We start from the raw sequence: 24107 nt of genomic DNA, 5'->3' as shown, positions 1-24107 counted from the left end.
AGGCCGAAATCCATAGTAAACTGTTGTACATTTCCGATCATGCACTGGGACTGAAGAGAATTAGACTCAGTTTACGAGTAGATCGCTGTTTGTCCTCACAGCGACCATCTCTCTCCTCGTCGAATTTCACGGAGACTACCCCGGCGCTAGAGACTAGACCGTTTATTACTGAAAAAGATGTCGTTCAAAACAGGGTGGATGTATCTCTCTCCGAATGCCAGACTGAATTTTTCGTCCATCCCTTCAGAAGAAACCCACTGCTATCACGGTAGTGGGATTACGCTTCGGGTCATTCTTTTGACGGTAGCTATCTAATACGAACGCGTGCACGGTATCCTGAAGTATGTTCTGCATGCGAAGAGGTGGGTGCATCGTTCCTTGCCTACACGCCGAAAACGACGTTAGAAACACATTCACACCGGTGCCTGCAGGTGCTGCAACGTATCGGAAGGAACTGCGCGAAGCGTGGGTCCTGAACTACGGCCTGGGGTAAACACTGAGACTGGAGGAGGTGAAAGTTGGCCGAGGAAAGCGAAAACCGTTATGGAGGCGGGAAGAAGAGGAGGCGGCCGCCATTATGTGACTCACGTCTACATCTGCATCTACATTTATACGTACATTACGGTGCGTGGCGCAGGGTACTTCTGGTACAGTCGCTAATGGTCCGTAGGGAGACCAGCTGTCGTGTCTAACTTGTCTGATTTTCCCATCGTGGTCATTTCGCGAGACGTGTATGCAGGGAAGCGGTTTGTAGCCCCACACTTCTTGGAACGAACGCTCTCTGTTCTTCAGCAGTAAAAAACCTCTCCGTGGTGCACACAGCCTCTCTTGTGGCGCCTGCCACTGGAGACTGCCGATCATCTCCGTAACGATCTAGCACACTTCTTAAAATTATTATTTTTGTGCCAAACTGATCATCTTAGAGCAGCACTTCCAACCTATATCTTCAATTATTTGCTGGCTGTATTACAACCGCTGTCTTCCTCTACTACTTTTACCCTCTACAGCTCCCTCTAGTACCACGGAAGTTATTCGCTAATACCATGACAGATGTCCCTTCTTCCTGTCAGTGTTTTCCATATTCGCCGATTTTGCGCAAAACCTCATCATTACTTACCTTATCACTCCACCTAATTTGTAACACACCTCTGTAGCATCACATCTCAAATGCGTCGATTCTCTCCTGTTCCGCTTTTCCCACAATCCATGCTTCACTATCAAACAAAACTGTGCTCCAGACGTACATTCTCAGAAATTCTTTGCTCAAATGAAGGCCTATGTTTGATACTAGTAGACTTCTCTTTTTGCCGGCGCTGGTCTGCTTCCTCACTCCGTTTGTCATGACTTATTTCGATACTTACGTAGCAAACTTCCTTAACTTCGCATACTTCGTGATCTGTTGTTTACTTTCGCCGTATTATCTTTTCTGCTGCTTCTCATTATTATTTTAGTCTTTTTTTCGGTTTACTCTCAATTCATATTCTGTACTCATTAGACTGCTCATTCCGTTCAACAGACCCTGTAATTTTGTTCAGTTTCGTTGAAGACAGCAATGTCGTCAGCGAATGTTATCACTGATATCCTTTCAACTTATCAATTCCAGCGCTTACTAAACTAAACTATGAGACACGCGTCTCTCCTCTTTGGATCTTCTCTGAATCTTCCGTCAACCTGGTAAAGCTGCCAGTCTGATTAATACAGAAAATAATTCGAGCAAATATTTATTACCCCTTTCAGAGCGGAAATTTTTCTGGAGGGCGGAAAGTTTTTCTTTATGTGGTAATGCCCTTAGGTGATTTTTTAACGGTTTTAGATGCAAGATTTATACAAAAATATGTACCCATATTCAAAACATACTTCGTACATTTGGCTTCATTTTATGGACTAAAATAACTAATTACGGAATATTCTCTATCGTAATAAATAGTTAAATGATCATTCAATAATTACCAAGCAAAATAACAACATTCAATAATGCAGTAGAATATAACAGACCAACCACATCCGTGTATTCTGCTGGTCACGTGCTGCTACATTTACTTGCTGATATTTTCACAGAGATGCCCAAAAGTTGGCAGCAGTTGCACATGATGAAGAGGCTGAACGTTAAGAAATATGTAGCTCAGGTTTCTGTTGGGAAAAAATGGTTCTGTTGCAGAAGTATTAAAGATAATGTAACCAGAGCGCTCGATTTCATTTCTTTAGGATCTTTCGAATGAATCTGTCTGATTTCTGATTTTCGCACAACTACTTGGAGTAGTATAAAATTTTAATTATGACCTCGCAGTAAACAGATTTACATAATTCATTTTTCGTTTGTGTGTGTGTTAAAATCTATCGGTGAACTGAGGGCTCGTGTTTGCCTTGGGTCGTCGTTAGCTACGCTGTAGGATGTTTCGACTGGGCATCTGCCACTCATCTTCAGGTGAGGCATCAAAGACTAAAGAAGACATCCCGCAGTTTAGTCTTCTTCAGTTAGTCGTGGTTCCACACGCTATACAGTTGGCAGGTGCAACCACTGTCCATCAGACTTTCCGGAATGCGTATCTCCACGGATTCTTTAATGTAGCAATACCAACGCATTTTCAGTAGCGTATATTATCTACGGGAAGGAAAAGGGGGAAGGGACACTTTACGCCCATCCTGAAAAAAGTAAAAAAAAAAACATGGTTCAAATGGTTCTCAGCACTATGGGACTTAACATCTGAGGTCATGTCCCCTTGGACTTAGAACTACTTAAACCTAACTAAACTAAGGACATCACACACATCCATGCCCGAGGCAGGATTCGAACCTGCGACCGTAGCGGTCACGTGATTCCAGACTGAAGCGCCTAGAACCACTCGGTCACACCGGCCGGCAAAAAAAGAAAAAAAAAAAAAGAAAAATTATCTAACTATTGTTGACTCATATAGTATGCAAAATTATCTAACTATTGTTGACACATATAGTATCTTTCATTAAGTGTGATAGTTTTTGAACTTCAAAATAAAACCACTCATCAAAGTAAACTGTGCTTTATTTTGAAGCTTAGCTATGTTCTGAACAAAATACCATTCGGGTGTCCAAATTGGGTTTGAGCAGACTGGCGCACACGATGGCTCATATTGCTGACCACTCTGTGTAACACTAGTGGCTTCATGTCTGCAATGACCTGACGAGTGTTCGCCTCCAAGTGTTTCAAAATTTGCGGCTTTGATGTAACCCGAAAGAAAATAAGTCCGTCCGTGTTAAATCAGATGGCAGTGGCGGCCTGTTCACAGATCCACGTCTCGAGATAATCTTGGTGGCTAAACTTCTCCCTCGGACAACCGAGTGTAGCTTCGGCTGTAGCGCCAGTGCGCTGGAACCACACGTTTTCAGTACCTGCGGTCTGAAGTTCTGACCACAGAAACGCAACGTGGATCTGTAGTGTGCCATCTCGAAAGAAATGACATCCGTTGACGCAGCCACACCCTAAACCGCACTACAAAGTGAATTTTACTGAATTCAATGGCACCCCATGGACTACGTGTGGGTTCCAATAGCTCCAATACTGGCAATTTTGAGTACTGCCAAGGCCGCTAAGACAAAAATGCGCTCCCCTTCAGAAGATGATCTTCCACTGAAAGCAGTCTGCTGTACGGGACAATCAGGGATATCACGACGCCATCTGTGAGCGAAGGATTGTGTACAGCTTTGTATGGATGCAGGCCAAAATCCTTTGGCAGAACTTGCCAAGTTGATATCGTAGATAGCCGCAACAGTTGAGATCGCCTTAAAAGTGGCACATTCGCCTGTTCGTGAATACGGGCCGCGACTGCTACGACGTGGTCGTCACCTCGGCGGCTTCTGGTCGCCTAGACAGACGCCCGCTCAGGCTCGGCCACTGGGCGGCTGGTAGCCAGGTAGGGAGACCGTCATGGCGACCCAGTTGTCTGGCGAATAAATGGTAAGCACTCACAACTCAGCTGCCGCTCTGCTAAAGTTTTTTAATGGTGTATAAACGCTCAGGAACCCTGAGCCGCTGCGTGATGAAACTGCAAATTGTACAGGACATTTTCACGCCTCGAAACTCACAAAAAATATTATAAATTATAAGTACGTGTAAGTGTGGTGCAGAACATGAAAATATCGTTTAGAGCGCACTCTTGTACTTCCAATAGGGGGGTTAGGGCGAATACTTTACCACTACCACAAAAATTTAAAACATGCAGATTTAGTTAAGTCTTGTCGATTTTTACTCACAAAATACTTTCGAACGAAATAAAGATATGAAAGTAGGGGCCTGAACCTGGGAATACTGAATAGCACATTTATTGTTAGAAGTCACATCTGCTACTAATATTTAGATTTTTGTAACAAGTGTAACTGAAAAATTTGAAACATTTATGGAGTCTGGTAAGACTCCATTAAAAACTATAAATATTTCCACGACAGCTGACGTAATCGTCTGTAGAGATTCAGTAACTGTACTGATATTTAACATTATTCTCATATATTGTTCCATCTTAGTTGCACATTTTTAACTAGACTGCATATTTCGATCATTCTGGATCATCCTCATGTGTAAGCAGTTCCGTGAGCAACCCGTCTTGTCTACTCATAGACACCTGTCAGAGCACTGAGTACAGTACTCTGATATTCGTTTGTGAATAGGCAAGACGGGTTGCCCACGGAATTACTTACACCTGAAGATAATCCACTGTGTTCGAAACATGTAATTAGAAACATCTACTTAGATTTGAAGATGAGCCAGAATGATCGAAATATGAATTCTAATTAAAAATTATGCGGTGAGACTTAAAAATAAGTGAGAATTACGTAAAATAAATATACTGTTTCGTAACTTATAAAATATCTGACTGGACTACAATATTTTCAAAACTCGGAAATGAATCAGCCCCTACCCCCCCCCCCCCCTCCCTCTCCTTTGGTATTGTGAGATTAAAAGGTTAATAATACAGGCGCGAAATGTCTGTGTGGGCAAAATAACTGCTTTATCATACTCCATTGAATGCCGATTGGAGACCCGATGTTCAGAAATAGCAGACTTGGCCGGCTGCACAGGGCGAGAACGGCGTTGATGACTGGGGCATCGTTCTTCGATGGTGCGCGTAGTGTGGGAAGGCATTTTATAGTTTCCGAACATCCGCAATAACAAATCGTCCTTCACTGATCCCATGTCTGAAATCATAGGTGATGGGCGGAAAACCAGCCTGAGATTCCTGGAGGATACTGGCTGTCTTGAATGACACAAAGGGAACAAAAGCTAGAGAATTGGCAGGTGTCCTATGCTCTTTATCCACTTACTAGTTTTTACCTCAAACTCATAGAATATCGATTTTCCCTGAAGTTGGCTTCTAGCGTTCGACCTCTGCCAGTAGAGCGGTGCAGTAAGTCTGCCATAATTACGTGCGGCTTTAAATACATAATGCAACACATGTTCTTTCTGAAAGCGGGTTTGTTTTATTCAGGATTCCAATACACCACATTATTCTTCACTCTTTTGGCTACATAACCCCCTTTTTTCGCAACATTGTCTCCGTTCAATATGATGGCCTTCCATCACCTTCCTGGCAGAGCCCGCATGGTACCACCCTACTGGTTGACGTCGGAGCCGACATCTCGAGCATGAATAACCTCCACGTCACCGACGTACTGCTTCCCTCATTGTGCCAAATACATGGAAGGTCCGACGTCTGGGCTGCAGGGTGGACGGGGAGGAACAGTCCGCTGGAGCCTTCTCAGCTCCTTTGGAGTGCGCAGAGTTGTAAGAGGCCTTGCGTTGTCATGTTGTTGTTGTGGTCTTCAGTCCTGAGGCTGGTTTGAAGCAACTCTCCATGCTACTCTATCCTGTGCAAGCTTCTTCATCCCCCAGTACCTACCGCAGCCTACATGCTTCTGAATCTGCTTAGAGTATTCATCTCTCGGTCTCCCTCTACGATTTTTACCCTCCACGCTGCCCTCCAATACTAAATTGGTGATCCCTTGATGCCTCAGAACATGTCCTACCAACCGATCGCTTCTTCTAGTCAAGTTGTGCCACAAACTTTTCTTCTCCCCAGTCCTATTCAGTACCTCCTCATTATTTATGTGATCTACCCATCTAATCTTGAGCATTCTTCTGTAGCACCACATTTCGAAAGCTTCTATTCTCTTCTAGCCCAAACTATTTATCGTCCATGTTTCACTTCCATACACGGCTACACTCCATACATACACTTTCAGAAACGACTTTCTGACACTTAAATCTATACTCGATGTTAACAAATTTCTCTCCTTCAGAAACGCTTTCCTTGCCATTGCCAGTTTACATTTTATATTCTCTCTACTTCGACCATCATCAGTTATTTTGCTCCCCAAATAGCAAAACTCCTTTACTACTTTAAGTGTCTCATTTCCTAATCTAATTCCCTCAGCATCACCCGACTTAATTCGACTACATTCCATTATCCTCGTTTTGCTTTTGTTGATGTTAATCTTATATCCTCCTTTCAAGACACTATCTATTCCGTTCAGCTGTTCTTCCAAGTCCTTTGCTGTCTCTGACAGAATTACAGTGTCACCGGCGAACCTCAAAGTTTTTATTTCTTCTCCATGGATTTTAATACCTGCTCCAAATTTTTCTTTTGTTTCGTAGAGAAGGAGAATTTCCTTCGAATAATTTTTGGCGACGAATATGCTCAAGTCGTTTCTTCACTTTCCTGAGTATAGCACGATACAGTCGATCGTTGCACCATGAGGGAGCACACCGGACAGAATAACCCCTCCCGTGTCACCGTGACTTCACCGACTCAGGGTGCAACTCTGGTCTTTTATTCGGAGGAGATGCGGTGTGGGGTGACTCCACGGATACCGTTACCGTTACCCGTTCGAAGTGAAGAAGTCGTGTTTCACTGCCTGTTACTATGTCCGACAAAAAATTGTCACCATCAGGCTCGTGACACGCAAGCAGTTCCGCACAGATGGACCTTCGTTGCACTTAACGGTCTTCTTTTAGCCGGCAAGGAACCCAGCGGGTACCCGCCAACGAGTACCCTAATTAGTGGAGGAGTGTGCCAGCACCCGCAGTCGTGCAGCGAGGTGTCTGGCTGCGATGTGTCCGTCCCCTGGAATGGCTGGGTCTGCACATTCCATCACTGCAGGAATCACAGCTGCGTGCGGGAGATGGCACAGGTTTGCGCCTCGCCCAACGACTCTCCGTGCTTTTATTCATTCCCAGATCTCCGTAGACAGTCTGCAGGCGCCTGCGAATATCTGCGATGCTTTGGTTTTCCGCCAAAATAAACTCAATGACAGCTCCCTCCTTGGAACGCACCTCTTTCATAGAAGCTACTTTGAAGGCTACGTATAGCGCTTCCACGAATCATAAATTCGTGAAATACCCCCGCTTCAGCCCCTACAGTTTCACAATATCCCACAACTAATTTCGCATTTTTTCAACCGAAATAAGCCGAAAAAAAAATCACTTACTGAACACCTCTCCTACCTCAACGCATGCACGGACTAACACTTACCGAGATAATGAATTGCGGGACTCTGATGTCTCCTTCAGTCTTAGATGGCTCGCCTGAAGATGACTGCCCAGTGCCCGGTCCAAATGGCTCTGAGCACTATGGGACTTGATGTGGTGTCACCGCCAGACACCACACTTGCTAGGTGGTAGCCTTTAAATCGACCGCGGTCCGCTAGTATACGACGGACCCGCGTGTCGCCATTGTCAGTGTTTGCAGACCGAGCGCCGCCACACGGCAGGTCTAGAGAGACGTCCTAGCACTCGCCCCAGTTGTACAGCCGACTTTGCTAACGATGCTACACTGACAAATACGCTCTCATTTGCCGAGACGATAGTTAGCATAGCCTTCAGCTACGTCATTTGCTACGACCTAGTAAGGCGCCATTACCAGTTTATATTGAGATTGTTATTAATGTATCAACAAGAGCGATGTTCTCCAATTATGGATTAAAGTTAAGTATTCCAGAAGCTATGTACTATTTTTGGCTACTATAATTCCTTGTCATTTTCCAGACCTCACGCCAGCCTGCGTGAGCTTAAACGCTTGCCTTTCGGCTTCCTCCAAACTCCGTGAATTGGCTCCTGCCAATTCACAACACTTAACATCTGAGGTCATCAGTCCCCTAGACTTAAAACTTCTTAAACCTAACTAACCTAAGGACATCACACACATCCATGCCCGAGGCAGGACTCGAACCTGCGACAGTAGCGGTCACACGGTTCCAGACTGAAGCGCCTACAACCGCACGGCCACACCGGCCAGCCCGGTCGAAACATCGTGGATTATAGTTTTCAACGACTGGCAGCAATCGTGAAATTTCTCTGAAAAATTTTCATTACCGGAGGAACACGTCTCCAGTCAGTACATACTCAAATACTATCGCCAAAGCACCGTAGCATCACGCCAGAGAAAGCAAAACAGAACGGCGATCTCAATCCTACCAACGTGCCGCACTATTCGCTGCTCTAGAAGCGCTGAGGTGGTGTTTCAGTGTTTAGCAAGACAGCAGATACACACGAAGAAGTGGTTATCAAAAGTCTGTGACTACCTCTTGTAATTTTATGTGGCCATTATACACTGAAAAGCCAGAGAAACTGGTACACCTGTCTCATATCGTGTAGCGCTCTGGCGAGCACGCAGAAGTGCCGCATCGAGGCGTGGCTTTGGCAGACTGATGTCTGAGGTAGTGCTGGAGGGAAACCAGCGTTGCTGTCCATAAATCCGTAAAAGGGGGTGGAGATTTCTTCTGAACAGCACATTGCAAGGCACCCCAGACATGCTCAATGATGCTCATGTCTGGGGAGTGGAAGTGTTTAAACTCACAAGAGTGTTCCTGTAGCCACTCTGTACCAATACTAGACGTGTGGGATGTCGCATTGTCCTGCTGGAATTGTCCAAGTCCGTCGGAATGCACAAAGGACATGAATGGATGTAGGTGATCAGACAGCATGCTTATTTACGTGTCACCTGTGAGAGTCGTGTATAGACGTATCAGGGGTCCCACATCACTAAAACTGCACACGCCGCACGCCGTGACAGAGCCTCCATCGGCTTCTACAGTCCCCTGCTGACATGCAGGGTCGATGGATTCATGATGCTGCCTCCATACCCGTACACGTCCATCCACTCGATACAATTCGAAACGAGACTCGTCCGAACAGGCAACATGTCTCCCGTCCCCAGCAGTCCAATGTCGGTGTTGACGGGCCCAGGCGGGGTGCAAAGCTTTGTGTCGCGCAATCATCAAGGGTACACGAGAGGGCCTTCGAGTCCGAAAGCCCATATCGACGATGTTCGTTGAACGGTTCGCACGCTGACACTTGTTGATGGCCCAGCATTGAAATCTGCAGCAATTTGCGGAATGGTTGCACTTCTGTCCCGTTGAACGATTCTCTCGAGTAGTTGTCGATCCCGTTCTTGAAGGATCTTTTTCCGACCGCAGCGATGTCGGAGATTTGATGTTTTACCGGATACTCACGGTTGACTCGTGAAATGTTCATACGGGAAAATCCCCACTTCATCGCTACCTCGGAGACGCTGTGTCCCATCGCTTGTGCGCCGACTATAACACCACGTCAAACTCACTTAAATCTTCATAATCTGCCATTGGAGAAGCAGTAATCGATCTAACAAATGCGCCAGACGCTTGTTGTCTTATGCAGGCGTTGCCGACCGCAGCGCCGTGTTCTGCCTGTTTACGTATCTCTGTATTTGAATAGGCATGGCTATACCCCCCCCCCCCCATGAACCATAGACCTTGCCGTTGGTGGGGAGGCTTGCGTGCCTCAGTGATACAGATAGCCGTACCGTAGGTACAACCACAATGGAGGGGTATCTGTTGAGAGGCCAGACAAACGTGTGGTTCCTGAAGAGGGGCAGCAGCCTTTTCAGTAGTTGCAAGAGCAACAGTCTGGATGATTGACTGATCTGGCCTTGTAACAATAACCAAAACGGCCTTGCTGTGCTGGTACTGCGAACGGCTGAAAGCAAGGGGAAACTACGGCCGTAATTTTTCCCGAGGGCATGCAGCTTTACTGTATGATTAAATGATGATGGCATCCTCTTGGGTAAAATATTCCGGAGGTAAAATAGTCCCCCATTCGGATCTCCGGGCGGGGACTACTCAAGAGGATGTCGTTATCAGGAGAAAGAAAACTGGCGTCCTACGGATCGGAGCGTGGAATGTCAGATCCCTTAATCGGGCAGATAGATTAGAAAATTTAAAAAGGGAAATGGATAGGTTAAAGTTAGATATAGTGGGAATTAGTGAAGTTCGGTGGCAGGAGGAACAAGACTTCTGGTCAGGTGACTACAGGGTTATAAACACAAAGTCAAATAGGGGTAATGCAGGAGTAGGTTTAATAATGAATAGGAAAATAGGAATGCGGGTAAGCTACTACAAACAGCATAGTGAACGCATTATTGTGGCCAAAATAGATACGAAGCCCACACAGACTACAGTAGTACAAGTTTATATGCCAACTAGCTCTGCAGATGACGAAGAAATTGAAGAAATGTATGATGCAATAAAAGAAATTATTCATAGTGAAGGGAGACGAAAATTTAATAGTCATGGGTGACTAGAATTCGAGTGTAGGAAAAGGGAGAGAAGGAAACGTAGTAGGTGAATATGGATTGGGGCTAAGAAATGAAAGAGGAAGCCACCTGGTAGAATTTTGCACAGAGCACAACTTAATCATAGCTAACACTTGGTTTAAGAATCATGATAGAAGGTTGTATACATGGAAGAACCCTGGAGATACTAAAAGGTATCAGATTGATTATATAATGGTAAGACAGAGATTTAGGAACCAGGTATTAAATTGTAAGACATTTCCAGGGGCAGATGTGGACTCTGGACTATGACCTGTAGATTAAAACTGAAGAAACTGCAAAAAGGTGGGAATTTAAGGAGATGGGACCTGGATAAACTGACTAAACCAGAGGTTGTACAGAGTTTCAGGGAGAGCATAAGGGACCAATTGACAGAAATGGGGGAAAGAAATACAGTAGAAGAAGAATGGGTAGCTTTGAGGGATGAAGTAGTGAAGGCAGCAGAGGATCAAGTAGGTAAAAAGACGAGGGATAGTAGAAATTCTTGGGTAACAGAAGAAATATTGAATTTAATTGATGAAAGGAGAAATTAAAAAATGCATTAAATGAAGCAGGCAAAAAGGAATACAAACGTCTCAAAAATGAGATCGACAGGAAGTGCAAAATGGCTAAGCAGGGATGGCTAGAGGACAAATGTAAGGATGTAGAGGCTTATTTCACTAGGGGTAAGATAGATATTGCCTACAGGAAAATTAAAGAGACCTTTGGAGATAAGAGAACCACTTGTATGAATATCAAGAGCTCAGATGGAAAGCCAGTTCTAAGTAAAGAAGGGAAAGCAGAAAGGTGGAAGGAGTATATAGAGGGTCTATACAAGGGCGATGTACTTGAGCACAATATTATGGAAATGGAAGAGGATGTAGATGAAGATGAAATGAGAGATACGATACTGCGTGAAGAGTTTGACAGAGCACTGAAAGACCTGAGCCGAAACAAGGCCCCCGGAGTAGACAACATTCCATTGGAACTACTGACGGCCTTGGGAGAGCCAGTCCTGACAAAACTCTAACATCTGGTGAGCAAGATGTATGAAACAGGCGAAATACCCTCAGACTTCAAGAAGAATATAATAATTCCAATCCCAAAGAAAGCAGGTGTTGACAGATGTGAAAATTACCGAACAATCAGTTTAATAAGCCACAGCTGCAAAATACTAACACGTACTCTTTACAGACGAATGGAAAAACTAGTAGAAGCCGACCTCGGGGAAGATCAGTTTGGATTCCGTAGAAATACTGGAACACGTGAGGCAATACTGACCTTACGACTTATCTCAGAAGAAAGATTAAGGAAAGGCAAACCTACGTTTCTAGCATTTGTAGACTTAGAGAAAGCTTTTGACAATGTTGACTGGAATACTCTCTTTCAAATTCTAAAGGTGGCAGGGGTAAAATACAGGGAGCGAAAGGCTATTTACAATTTGTACAGAAACCAGATGGCAGTTATAAGAGTCGAGGGACTTGAAAGGGAAGCAGTGGTTGGGAAGGGAGTAAGACAGGGTTGTAGCCTCTCCTCGATGTTATTCAATCTGTATATTGAGCAAACAGTAAAGGAAACAAAAGAAAAATTCGGAGTAGGTATTAAAATCCATGGAGAAGAAATAAAAACTTTGAGATTCGCCGATGACATTGTAATTCTGTCAGAGACAGCAAAGGACTTGGAAGAGCAGTTGAATGGAATGGATAGTGTCTTGAAAGGAGGATATAAGATGAACATCAACAAAAGCAAAACGAGGATAATGGAATGTAGTCGAATTAAGTCGGGTGATGCTGAGGGAATTAGATTAGGAAATGAGACACTTAAAGTAGTAAAGGAGTTTTGCTATTTGGGGAGCAAAATAAGTGATGATGGTCGAAGTAGAGAGGATATAAAATGTAGACTGGCAATGGCAAAGAAAGCGTTTCTGAAGAAGAGAAATTTGTTAACATCGAGTATAGATTTAAGTGTCAGGAAATCATTTCTGAAGGTATTTGTATGGAGTGTAGCCATGTATGGAAGTGAAACATGGACGGTAAACAGTTTGGACAAGAAGAGAATAGAAGCTTTCGAAATGTGGTGCTACAGAAGAATGCTGAAGATTAGATGGGTAGATCACATAACTAATGAGGAAGCATTGAATAGGATTGGGGAGAAGAGAAGTTTGTGGCACAACTTGACCAGAAGAAGGGATCGGCTGGTAGGACATGTTCTGAGGCATCAAGGGATCACCAATTTAGTATTGGAGGGCAGCGTGGAGGGTAAAAATCGTAGGGGGAGACCAAGAGATGAATACACTAAGCAGATTCAGAAGGATGTAGGCTGCGGTAGGTACTGGGAGATGAAGAAGCTTGCACAGGATAGAGTAGCATGGAGAGCTGCATCAAACCTGTCTCAGGACTGAAGACCACAACAACAACAACATGGCTACACCAGTTTCTTTGGCGCTTCAGTGTATATAATATTTACTATAGTCACGATGAAATTGAAAAAAGTACACAGGCGGGATTTTTAACTTGTACTGTCAGCACAGTGACCGAGCACTTAAGCTGTTGCGCTACGCTTTCTTGATCAAAGTATGGCTGAAGCTACAGGAAGAGGTTTCCGTGCACTATCATGACTAAGAGTAGACCCTGGTAGTTTTGCGAGTAGCCTTGCGCAATTAAGATCGTAACATGTATGTTACGTGTATGTTAGGTGTGTTGCATGACTGTAGGCGGTCGTTACCTCATTTCGATCGTTTCGTTCTCATATGCGATCAGCATCTTGCTAGGTTCTTATAGAAACAGGAAGCGGTGAAGGGTCTAGAAATCGAGCGAAAGTGTATAAAGGGCCACGTAACTTAAGGAAAGTTTAATGATTCTTTAAGTATCGACACATCACATGCCATGTAGTGAAATATTTGTTTATTCCTTATGTGTGTGATTGAACTGCACTCAGTTACGGATCATGCCATTTAGATAAAATTTGAAAAGAGCTGTGATACAGGGCACACTTTCTTATTAAAATTTTATCTCTCTTTATCCTTCATGTTTTTATAATAATCTAAGAGTCTTTCACGATTTTTTAGCCTTTCATGTATTTCGCAGAATATCTATTATTTCCTGTTATTGATCATATGTCTTTCCTGGTAACATTGTAGAATGCTTTGACGAAGCCTATTAATGTTACGTGCGTTTTATGTACTGAATTCATTCCTCTTTTGAAATACCTGAGTAAAACAAATATTTTGTCTGTAGTTGATCTTCGTCGTTTAAATCCATTTTGCACTTCTCCAGTGAGATGCTCCGAAGTTCGTTTAAGCTGCTTGTCCATGATTCCTGCTGTAATTTACGTGTATAAAACTCAGCAGACTTACAGTTCTGTAATTTTTCCAGTGTTTCCGACCCTCTTTTAATACTTCTAGGATTTGAAGCGCTCCAGATGTTCTCCATTAACCTTGTAATTTTATACTGTCGGGTTCTATCCATTGTTACAGCCGTGTTACAGTTGTGTTGAACATTCGCGATCGAGTATGACATACTTTGTCAGTTTGTCAAGTATCAAGGAGCCGATCGCATATCTGGCAAGACCGTTTTGGTTATTAGTCGGCGACATCGCGCACTTTGTTTATTCCTACGTCTTGGTTTGTGTTCAACTCTTGCGTAAAACTGCTTTGTTACAAATGAACTGCGCTCTCTATACGGTGTCCCTATACGCTCGTGTGACTTGGGACTAAAATACCAAATGTCTGCCAGTGTTTAAAGTCCAGCAACGTATTCTTTGTTAAAGTTTCTCGTACTTTGCTCATTTTCGTTTCTTTTTGTTTGATCCCCGTCTTTCAGAATGTAGTTCACATCGGAGCAACATACATTTCATTGAATTTGTCTCGATCGAGATCAAAGGCAATGATTTACAAAATCTCACAAGAACAGGGATTGCTGGAAAACCCCGTTTTAGTAATCTTGTCGGGACTAGAAAGTCCCGTTGACGTTTTTTCCCTCGTCTGCGAAATAAATTTTGCTCTTTAAACTCCGCCTTCTGCAAAACACAGTGTATTCTTTTTTTCTGTTTACCCACACGTTTCGAGACCCACGTCTCCTCTTCTGTGGATCTAGACTGTTTTTATAAAATATCATAAAAAGTTCATGTTTGTTTTCCTCTTCTACGCCTAAAAACTATAACGTCTGCATTTTATTTATTTTGGTTAGATTTCTCGCACGAAACTACATCACCTGGTTTTGTATAGGTCGGCTTGTTTTCATGACATTCATCGTATGACGGTGTGTCATTTGCAAAGTAGCCGTAAAGAATTTGATTATTTTCGAAAATAATTTCCCGTCGGTAGTAGTTGTTAAGTCGCGTACTTACGTCTTAAAAGAACTTCTGAGGTCATTAGTCCCCTAGAACTTAGAACTACTTAAACCTAAATAACCTAAGGACATCACACACATCCATGCCCGAGGCAGGACTCGAACCTGCGACCGTAGCGGTCGCGCGGTTCCAGACTGTAGCGCTTAGAACCGCTCGGTCACCCCGGCCGGCTTTACGTCTTCCATACAGTTCTGCATCTCTGGTGTGTATTATTTTTCTGTTGTAATTGTATACACTGTTTTCCACATATTTTTATAGTTCACTCTAGCCTGTTTTCACGCGTGTTTTACACAGAAATCAGGACTGACAAAACACTTAACTCGTTCTACTCACAGAGAGACGCCATGTTTGCAGTTGCTCAATTGTTCTTCACATCTTTTCTGTCTAGTGTCTCTATAATTTAGAAAGTTTGGTGAAAACTTTTTGTAGTGCCTGCTGGGATAGAATTCATTTCGTGTGAGCGTGGGTGAGAGAGAGAGAGAGAGAGAGAGAGAGAGAGAGAGAGAGAGCGCTAGAGTGCTAAAAGAAGGGGGAAGTACTGATAAGAAGGCTTTTTTGGATAACGGAGGATGTTTGAATAGAATGTTTTATTTGGGGAAGCGTCTTTATATATTTTATTAAGTTTTGTTGCACACTGTTGTGTATTCGTTCAAAACTTTCATTAGTCGTGTCACTGCTCTTCGCAAGTGGCGCTTCTCCTGAAGTGTAATGTTTTGGTAGATGCTGTTGCTTTCTCTGAGGATCTTCACATCAGTTTCTCTTACTTGGGTGGTGGTTTTCCTATATCAAAGGAGCTTCAAAAGTGGAGTGTGTACTGTCAGTTTTTTTCAGGCTCGCTGGTGCTCAGAATGCCTTAGTTTTAAAAACTTTTGCTTGTTTGCCCTATGTAGCCAGATTGACAAGAATACAAAGAATATATTCCAGCTTTGTGTAATAGAAGACTGTGTTCAAACACACATTTTGAGAAAGTTTTTTTCATCTCGACCTATTCGGATTTATCTATTTCGGACGTCGAACAAAGGAAGGAGAGGATAAGGAATGCAAAGTGCGGCAGCAGAAGACAAGTTCTGTGCATCTGTGGCGTTTAAAAATGCTTCATCCCTTGCGGGGATCGAACCCGCGACCTTTGGATTAGAAGTCCAACGCGCTATCCTCTGCGCCAAAGGGACGATGCAATGGTTCGTTTCCCACACAGTATAAGAGCTGTCGTTTCCTGCTTCCGTGCCAAGGGCGAGCTGATCTTCATGACGTAATCGGAATGACGCACTCCGCTGCACGCGCCTATCGATCCGAACACTTTGTGCTCTGGGCGGCACTTGAAAATTGATAAACATGGTCTAAATTGTTTTGTACGCAACTGAAAAGAGTAACTCATATTTTTGTGCGATACGAAAGAGAAATGACGCTGTGGACCTGGGTTCGACTACTGGTGAGAGCACCGATCTGACTGACTCGCCCGCCACTGAAATGGCGTCAGGTGAAAATATTTGCACGGATATTTATAACTTATTTACTTTTGGGCTCGGTGGTATAGCGGCAATGTGTACGGCTGGAACCCGAAAGATTGTGGGATGAAATCCCGGTCGGACGGCTGTAGTTTTCTGTCTGCCCTTAACAAAACGCCTACACTCCTCGAGGATGTGGGAGTGGCAAGGAGCGACACGCGGTTCGAATTCTACGTTAAACTGTGGGTCCGCGGTTGGGTGACTCGGACAACTACTGAAAAGCAATTTGACCAAGTGACGTCCAATAGAAAGACTTGCACGGGACAGTTGAATCACGCGCCATTATTATTTATTAACGTTACTGCAGTGCCTGTGTTAAGGAGAACGGTGCACTGTTCCTTCGAACACGCACGCATGCACTGCATGTCGGCAATATTGCAGAAGACCTGGGAAGACGGTTGTGCACCAAAAATATTGAACCGGATTTCTTCGTTCCCGCGCACAAAGTGTACTCACGAAAAAGCCCCCACTTATTCCGAATATAATTGCAGTCTGGGGTGTATTGCATCACTTGCAAACAAACTGTGCGATACATTGGACAATCTGGCGGGATGTTTAGTACCACGTATACAGAATATCTTAGGGTTTGTAACTCAGAATCCGCCTCCAGAACCCACTTTCATGAGCAGTGGCATTCCATCACCGATTTCCCTAGTAACTTAAAAATTTTATACATCGAGAAAACAAGGACCACACTTGACTGTCTTGGAGGGGGTCGAAATTATACGATCCCTTAATAGTTTTCGACACCAAACCTTAAATGGGAAAACGGAGTTGAGGTATAGTAGAATTCTGGCAAATTTCGACTGCCTATTTTTGCTGTCATAATACACTGTACTTTTTATGATGTTCCCTTTTTTTCCCCTAGGCCTGTATTTAACTCTTCCCCTCCCACCAACTCCCTCGCTTTGTTACCTTAGGTTTTGCACATCTTCCTTTCAAGTTTGTTTTTAAACGTTTTCTCAAGTTCCAGGTGTATTTAAAAACCCATCAAAATTCACTACGGTCTGGAATCCTTTTCATCGTGACAAGTTTTTAAAAATACAGAAACATTTTCATACTTTTGACAAAATAACACTTTTTGGTATTTTTCGTTTTTTTTTTTAAAGTTTTGACTTTTATTTAGTGGATACTGTCACCAGATGTGTTCCTTTGCTATAACATATGCATCTGATGTTCCTATTTCATGACATTAAACACCCTTCGTTGAGGGGCCCCTTAGGTTAGAATAACTCACGGTTGTTACTAATCAAAATAAATGTCAACTGTCATTTTTTTAAAGTGTCCTTGTTATCCCAGCATTCCTGGTTCTCATTCACCATCCAACTGTCACTATTATATTCTACGTATTATTATTTTTTTAAAGTGTCCTTGTTATCCCAGTATTCCTGGTTCTCATTCACCATCCGTGCCTTCCCCTAAAAGACAGCCGATCATTCGCCTGAGCCTGCGTACCACCAGCGCATGCGCGAGTCGTTTGTTTACCTCTGCGCCGTCAGTTAAGAGGCGGCACGCGGTCCCATCGCCTGCGCCGCGGTTGCCTGCTGATTGGAGGAGCGGCGAGTGTGCTCTGCGGGTTCTGTTTTTCCGTCAGTAGCTCTTTACTGCACGCTTCTTGTCCAGGTTGCTTAGAAATCTCTCCATTTTGCTGCAGCCGCTTTTTGACTTTTTCATCCTAGCCGCAAATTATGTTTAATAGTTGCTTTCTCATATCTTTCCACCCTACCGCTGGATCACTATATTATTATTTGTTTAGGCCCCATCCACCGTATTGGATTGGAATCCATGTATCCGGTATTTCTATTCGGCGACGTACTGCTTTTTGGTAGTGTTTTTTCTGACAGTTGTTTACATTTCGCGGCGTGCGGTTGCAGCTGTATCGGTTCTAAAGCTAAGCACTGACAAAATTGTTTGTTCATTATTCGAATACTAAATTTAGTAGTTTTCGATTGTTCTTCCAATTGAGGTGCGCCGGAACAAAACCCGATTCATCCACTTTTGCTGTATTCGCGTGTTTGAGCTGAAGGGGGGAGATACGGGAGTAATACATGCTGCCACAAAACAATTTTCAGCACAGCGCGACATAAAGTGTTTAATGGCGTGTTTCTTCTTTTTATAGCCTGTGGGGCCATTTAGAGATCACTATTTGTTACTTTCTGTATTAACAGCAAATGCGGATCTATCGGTTTTTGGTCCGGCGCTCCTCAATTATTAGGAGTGTGTTTACATTTCGCGGCATGCAGCTGCAGGTGTAGCGGTTCTCAAGTCCTGACAAAGTTGTTTTGTGCACTGTTATTCGGTTATTAAATTTAGTAGCTTTCAACGGTGTTTTGTACTGTTTCTGGCGAAATAGCGGTTCAATAAACTTTCGAAAACTTTAGCCCACTGTGATTTTTTACTGCTGTTCGTGCGTTGCAGTCATTTATTAAATGTAGTAGGATAATTTTCAGATGACGGGTCTTATTGTTTGTACCGAAATATTTCAGTAAAACTTTCGTTCACTATGTTTAATTTCGTTGAGTGTTTCAGTGGTTGTTTGAATTTTTGGTTTTAGATTAAAAATTGCATGAAATTATTATTGTATTGGTATAAGCTGTGGTTTGTTAGTGTTTACAAAAGTTGTTCTTTTCTTAGTAGAAAGCGAAATTCGAGATCACTGTGGTTAGTTCTTTAAATAGTTCTACTGTTGTAATTGAACGTAGGTAACGTAGACATTTAGTTTTTTCAGTAATTGTTAAAACTTTACCATGAGTGAGAAGTATTTTCAGTGGTGGGAGTGCAGTGGGGAAGCCGGTAGGTATTCTAGCAATATGCTCTCTTGGAAATGCAGAATCTGTAGCAGAAATAAGTTGATGGAGGAGCAGGAGCGTAAGATCTGTGCCCTTCAGGAGAAGCTGCAACACGCGGAGGAGGAACTAGGTAGGTTGGAAATACAGAAGCGTCCGATCCTACCCGTCGGCTTTGACCCATGACGTCACAAATATGGCGGAAACGACCATAAACGACAATTCCAATATGGCGGATATAAAAACGTCGCATACGTATCATAAAGACGAAAATACATTGAAAAACAACACACACACAGGTTTCACAAAAAGCCTAATGACTCTAACGGGACAAGCGTGGGAAATTGGGGGTTTTTGGGTGGGGAGAAACTAAATATACACAAATTTAGCCACCCACCGCCATACAAAACCACGCAAGACGACGAAAAAAATCGACATCACAAAACTCACCAAATGCCACAAAACACATTCTTATCCGGAATCGGACACTTCCCTTGACCTATATAGATCTACAGTAGCTCCCGATCCCATAAATTAGGATCGAACACTTCCCTTGACCTATATAGCTCAACAGCATCTCCCGATCCCATCCCCCAATACAAAAATCAAAATACACCGCAAAACATTGCGAACAAACACTTCCCTTCACCTACATATATCTACAGCAGCTCCCGACCCCATAAATTGGGATCGAACACTTCCCTTGACCTATATAGCTCAACAGCAACTCCCGATCCCATCTCCCATTACAAAAATCAACATACTCCACCAAACATTGAGATTGAACACTTCCCTCCAACTATATAGCTCAACAGCAGCTACCAATCCCATAACTTAGGATCGACCACTACCCTTGACCTATGTAACTCAAAAACATCTCCCAATACGAATACCAAATATGGCGGATATAAAAACGTCGCATACGTATCATAAAGACGAAAATAGCCCTCAACCGAGAACTATTAATCCGGTCTTTCATATCCATTCCTGAAGAAAAAACCACAACCGAATACACTTAATAACAAACTCACCCGACGTACAGCAATCATCATTACATTAACCATCACACAAAACCGTTAACTCACTAATACAAATTTCGCTTCAAAAAGACGCACGCAGCACTCACCACTGACCAACAGCAAACTGAGCCCAACACACCAAACAAACGAAAACCATGAACATACCACCAGAGGGCACAACAAACAACAACACGACATCTACAAACACGCCACACTCACAAACCAAACTCCGCGCCGTAATGACGTCACACACCACAACACCCTTACGTCACGGGTCAAAGCCGACGCGTGAGATCGGATGTTTCTGTTGAGGAGGGCAAAGGGTGCTGGGGAATGGGAACTGGTACTTGGTAACAAGACAGTGCTAGGATGAGGAGGAGATATTTGGACAGTTCTGCTTTGCGTATAAGCAATAGATTTGACCAATAGTCAGTCAAGTGGGGAGGAGCCTCTTGTAGCTGTAGGAGTGGGAAACATGCAGCAGTCCTCAGCCTAACAGAAACAGGATTCCGCTGCAAGGTAGTTCGCAGTCCGGAACCGCGCGGCTGCTGCGGTCGCAGGTTCGAATCCTGCCTCGGGCATGGATGTGTGTGACGTCCTTAGGTTAGTTAGGTTTAAGTACTTCTAAGTTCTAGGGGACTGATGACCACAGATGTTAAGTCCCATAGTGCTCAGAGCCATTTGAACCATTTTTTTGCAAGGTAGTTCCCACGGCAGAGATGTGTGCCAGCAGTTGCAGGAAGTGTTGAGGAGTGAGTGCCAGGTCACCAGCATTGTGAAGCCTAGTGCACGGTTGGCTCAGGTGACATAGGGGAGCTATGTACGAATTTTACGAAAGAGGATCAAGTACTGATTGTAAGTGGAGTTGGGAACAGTCTTGGCAGGGACCGCGAGTATGATGTACGTGGTGACCTGGTAAAGATAGCTACTCAAACTGGTGCCACTAATGTACTACACTTCGTGCAACCGTTTCAGCGTTATGGGCGGCCTCATATTAATGGTGGTGTTAGGCGCGTTGACATAGGGCCGGATAAGGCACTGATGGCGGAGGGCATGGCTCACATTGCAGTGGTGCCAACTGAGTCTATCAGTAGGTCGGTTTTCACTAGGTAAGGCCTGCACCTCAACAGGTATGCTTCTTTTTTAGACTGAAGTCAGCTGATAGGTATCCCTGCTTAAAGGAAGTGCCTCTGACAAAGGAATCACATTCAGAGGTGGTCAGGTATCCAAATGGTGAACGAATTAGCCTATTTCATCAAAATATGAGGTATTAGAGATAAAGTTAGTGAACTGCTTATAGATGTTGACTCTGACATTATTGGTATATGGGAGCATCACATAAATAATTTGACAGTTCAGAGGCTTCCTTTTCCTGGATACAGTTTAGCTGGCTGTTTTTAAAGTTCTTTGCGGAGTGGATGAGTTGTCATGTGCGTAAAAAAAAAGTATCTTGGCACTGTGTTAAACAGGTATTTGAATGTTGTGCAGGGCAGTTGAATTTAGTGAAACTAAACTCCTAACTGTTGTTTATAGGTCCCCTAACTTTCACTTTAGAGGGTTCTTGGTTCAATTTATAGGAAGTACAAAAAATTAGTTGTATGTGGTGACTTCAGTATTAACTTTATATGTCACTGTGTAAGAATAAGGATTTTGGTAGATCTCCTAAATTCATTTGATCTGATGCAGACTGTGTATTTTTTGCAATCAGGGTGCACCGGAACAGTAACACAGCCATAGACAATATTTTTAGTCATTCTTCATAACTAGATGTACATCCTGTTAGTAAAAGGGTGAATGGCCTTTCAGACCATGATGCACAAATTTTAACGCTAAAAGGCTTTTGTATTCAAATGTTATATATAATTACAAGCTATGTAGGAAAGCTTACCCAACGGCAATAGAGCTTTTCAAACCTCGTTAAGGAACAAGAGTGGTAGGATGTTTATAGTACCGATAATGCAGATGACAAATATAACGCTTTCCTTAACACGTTACTCATGCTCTTTGAAAGTTGCTTTCCATTAGAACGTTCTGAACAGGGTACTAGCAGAAATATGCAGTCTGGGTGCCTGACTAGTGGGATAAGGATATCATGTAGAACAAAGTAGGAATTACATCAAAATGTCAGAAGTAGTCACAATCAAGCTAGAGCAGCCCATTACAAACATTGTTGTAAGACGCTTAAAAATGTTATTAGGAAGGCAAAGAGTATGTCGTAAGCAAATAGGACAGCTACTTCGCAGGAGAAAATGAAAACCATATGGTCAGTCGTGAGGGAATTGTCTGTATCATCGACCTCGCGTTGCTGGCCAAAGTCAGTCCTTAGAATATTTCTGTCAGATGTATGTACAGTAGTTAACAATCACTTTCTGAGCATTGCTGGTCAATTAAATAAAAACTTAATTTCTTCAAGGAATCATATATCTCTCGTGGAAAATACCTTTCCCACACTGATGTCTGAAATACTCCTCTGTGATATTGACAAAGAAGAGATTGTCAACAATTAAATCACTGAAGACTAAGGACTCTCATGGATATGATGGGGTGCCTAGCAGAATATTAAAGTAATGTGTTGCGTATATGATCCCTGTACTAGCCATATTTCAAATCTTTCCTTTAGGAATGGTCAGTTACCTGAACGATTAAAGTACTCAGTAGTAAAGCCGCTTTATGAAAAGGGAGAAATCGATGATTAGACAGTTTTACGTCTATTTCTGTGCCATCAGTGTTCGCTAAAGTTATTGAAAATGCTGTGTATATAAGGATTAGCGATCATGTTTTTCCACATAAAATGCTATCAGATGTGCAGTTTGGTTTTAGAAGTGGTTTAACAATAAAAATGCTATATTCTCTTTTCTCTGTCAGGTACTGGATGGATTCAACAAAAGGTTTCTAACTCTGGGCATATTTTTCGATTTAACTAAGGCGTTTGACTGTGTTGATCACAAATTACTGCTCCAGAAGTTGGACCATTATGGAATACGGGGAGCAGCTCAAAGTTGGTTCACCTCGCTCTGTTTCAAAGAGCGCAGTTCATGGCCTAAGGTTCATGGCTTTTAGAAAATAAACTAACGCTAAATCACAGTAAGAGTTAGTTTTTACAGTTTCTAACACACAATTGAACAAAACCCGACATTTTAATTTCACAGAATGGGCTTATCATAAGTGAAACTGAACAGTTCAAATTTCTAGGTGTTCAGATAGTAAACTTTTGTGGAAGGCTCACGTTCAGGATATTGTTAACGCTGCCATTTTTACTATTCGAACGGTATGTGAAGAAAGTGATAGTTCGACGCGGAAAGTAGTCTTCTGTGCTTATTTACATTCACTTATGGCGTATGGTAGTAATTTCTGGTCAACTCTTCCCATTCTGTAAGGATATTTTTGGCTCAGAAACCGACGGTTCGGGCAATATGCCTAAGTGGTAGTTCACGAACTTCTTGTCGACCCCTATTCATTAGTGTTGATATTCTAACATTGGCCTCTCAATATATATATATTGTTTACTGTCGTCTCTTATTAACAATATTCATAAGAATTAGCGGCTTTCACTCACTTAATACTAGACAGAAATCCAATCTACATCTGTATCGCACTCCCTTGACTCTTGTGTAGAAAGTTGAGCAGTATACTGCTGCATCCATTTTCAATAAGCTACCATAAGAATTCGAAAATCTTAGCAGTAATCCACGCGATTTCAAATCGAAACTGAAGAGTTTCCCCAAGGGTCACTCCTTCTGTTCTGTAGAGGAGTTCTTTGAAAAATTAAGCTGATTCCTATGCTATATTGTTGATTACGTTTACTTAAACTTATGGATTGCCTTTTTTGGGTTCATAAACATTTTATTTTATCTG

The 24107-nt window shown here is 42.9% G+C and overlaps 1 protein-coding gene and 1 non-coding gene across 3 annotated transcripts in view; one reads left to right on the top strand and one right to left on the bottom strand.

Moving 5' to 3' along the window:
• The window catches only part of LOC126109791 (angiotensin-converting enzyme-like), a 267091-nt gene that overhangs the window by 8623 nt on the left and 234361 nt on the right, over positions 1-24107 (top strand). The window lies entirely within an intron of this gene.
• Positions 16039-16111, bottom strand: Trnar-ucu (transfer RNA arginine (anticodon UCU)). The gene has a single exon. It is a non-coding gene; the product is annotated as a tRNA-Arg (tRNA).

This window comes from Schistocerca cancellata, chromosome 12 (genome assembly GCF_023864275.1).
Source record: "Schistocerca cancellata isolate TAMUIC-IGC-003103 chromosome 12, iqSchCanc2.1, whole genome shotgun sequence".
Taxonomy (NCBI): Eukaryota; Metazoa; Arthropoda; class Insecta; order Orthoptera; family Acrididae; genus Schistocerca; species Schistocerca cancellata.
This window is presented reverse-complemented; position numbering and strand designations above follow the sequence as displayed.